Source organism: Macaca nemestrina, chromosome 14 (genome assembly GCF_043159975.1).
Source record: "Macaca nemestrina isolate mMacNem1 chromosome 14, mMacNem.hap1, whole genome shotgun sequence".
In the NCBI taxonomy this organism is placed as follows: domain Eukaryota; kingdom Metazoa; phylum Chordata; class Mammalia; order Primates; family Cercopithecidae; genus Macaca; species Macaca nemestrina.
Window position 1 is genome coordinate 106496900 of NC_092138.1, and position 2539 is coordinate 106499438.

Here is a 2539-nt window from a genome sequence, read left to right on the forward strand (position 1 = left end):
TCATCATCAGGGTAGGCGCAGCCAGCATTTATGAGCGCTTGCTGTATCACTGGACGGTGCTGAGCCCTTTACCACCTCAGAGTCACGGGTCCTCACTGCCGTGCTGAGCCACCATCACTCCTGCTGTGCAGAGGAGGACACAGGCTCAGACCACTCAGGCCTGGGGTCTCCCAGGCCCTGTAGCAGAGGTGGCAGGGATGACAGTTGGTATGAGTGGGAGCCACCCAGGCAGACAGCTCGCAGGTAAATTGCTAGTCTGGACACCTCCAAGTCACACCATGGGACCAGGACCTGCCACCACAGTTGTGTGGCTGTGGGTAAGGTCATTCTGAATCTTGGTCTCTTCTCGGTAGAATGCGTTTCAGGGCAGGGAGGGGAGCAGGGATGTGAGGGCTCTGCACCAGGCCTGGTTCCAGGGTGGACCCCAAGGCTGGCGGCAGGGAAATGAGGGCCCAGGCTCTGGAAGTGGAGGCGCACAGGCAGCCAACACTGTCCTGCTGTCGCCAGCCTGGCTCACATCCTGCTGGGGCCAGGTGACAGGTGACACGGCATAGCCAGGACCTCCAAGCAGCTCCCGGGAGGTGGGGCAGGGCTGGATGAGAAGCAGACGGGACCCAGTGAGGCATGAATAGCTCCCAGGAGCCTCCAGCTTCCACGCTGGACCCTGCCTGGGTTGAGTCTGGGACAAAATCTGTCCAGGGTGTTGGCCCCACCCACACAGGTACAGGGCCCGGGTGCTTCTTGCTGAGGATGGCTGTATAGCCTCTCCATGCCCATCCGTCCTCTGTCGAATGGGGGACATCATACCCACCCAATGGGCCATGCGAGGGGTCTGCGCAGTCCTGCCCTTGGTTCCTGGCACAGCCCTCAACAAGCACTCAGAAAGTGTCAGCTGTGGCCCGAGTCAGCTGTGGTCTGGGCTGTGGGGGCCAGAGCCTGTGGCCCAGAGGAGGTTCAAGGCCTTGAAGGCGCCAGGCTGGGGAGGCAGTCCAGAGAGAAGACAGCATGACTCCGTGGGGCCAGCAGAGCCCCTGCCGTGTGCTGGGAACACTGGGCCAAGTGCGGCACTCTATCCTCAACGGGGACAAAAGGGGCGGGACCCTGAAGGGGCAGCAAGGAGGCAGGCAGGGCACTTGGTGGCCCCCCAACCACCTGCATCTCAGCACCCTCACCTTCAATGGGCTCCTGTCACCTCAAAAACCCATCATATGGGCTGTGGGGGAGGGGACAAATGTGGGACCAAGGGGTCCCTTCCCATCCCCCACCTTCCTCCATTCCATATCCCCCTTGTCCCCTACACACAGCCTCTCTTTACTCTCCAGTCAGAGTAACTTCTCCTAGGTCCCCAAACACAGCCGCTGATACCCCTCCATCCTTCTGCTCACACTGTTCCCTCTGCCTGAACTGTCCCCAGCTCCTATCTAGCTGGTGAACTCCTGGGCATCCTTCAAAACCCAATTTGGATGACACCTCTACTACAAAGTCTTCCTGTTCCGAAGACCCCCCATCTCTCCCAGGAGCAGGGTCAATCACTTCCTCATCTTGTCTGTCTCAGTCATATGAAGTATCACATCAGACTGCAGTCTAGTTTAAGATAGTCTCCGCCTACAAGACTGGACATTGCCCAGGGCAGGAACTAGGGCATCTGCAGGTGCCAAGAAGAAGAGGGACACCTTTTTGTTTGCATAAAAGCCACTGCCAAGCTGTGTGCCTAGGGCTACATCACCCTAGAGGGGACATGCTTTTCTAATTTGCATGAAGCATCGGGAGGCTGAAGGTGACCCTGGACATGAACTAGTCAAGTTGATCAAAGTGGATCAGGACAACGGAGCTTTGTACTGTGGCTGTGCCCTTCTTAGCTGTGTGACCTTGGGCAAGCTGCTTCGGCCCTCTGTGCCTCAGTTTCCTCATCTGTAACCTACAGAAGTGGCTTCAAACAGCAGTCAGTGTGACCAGATGAGGCGGGAAGTGCTGGGCAGGGGTCCTGGAGCGGAGGAAGCCTCAGATGGTGGCGGTGCTCACTGCCGCCACCACGTGGGGCCAGGGAGGAATCTGTGAGGGATGTGGTGGGGCAGACAGGAAAGGGCAGGGCTCTGAGGGGTCTGGTCTCCCAGGTCTGTGGCTCATGGGCCCTTGGCAAGTGCCTTCCCCTCCTAGAGTATAACCCCTGCCTCACAGGGATGCAACAGGGACAGTGAGATGAGGGTGACACACAGCAGGTGCCCCTTAAATGACTGCTCCTTCTGCCCCAAGATGGGGGCTGAGCCTGCATGGCCAGGGTACAACAGGTAGAGAAGCCACAGCACCCCCTGGGTCTCCCAGTGCCTCAGGGTGCCAGGGATGAGGTGGGGCCCAAACCCCAACAGTGCCTCGTGTCCCCCCACCCAGCCCCGCAGCCCACCTGCCTCCTCAGAGTTTTGAACCAAAGAGGGTCTGCGTGCCACCTCCGTCTGAGACAGAGTGCTGCCCCACCCTAGACCACCCAGAACCACCCGAGCCATTCTGCTCTGGCCCCAGAAGGTAAACAGGCAAAAGTAGC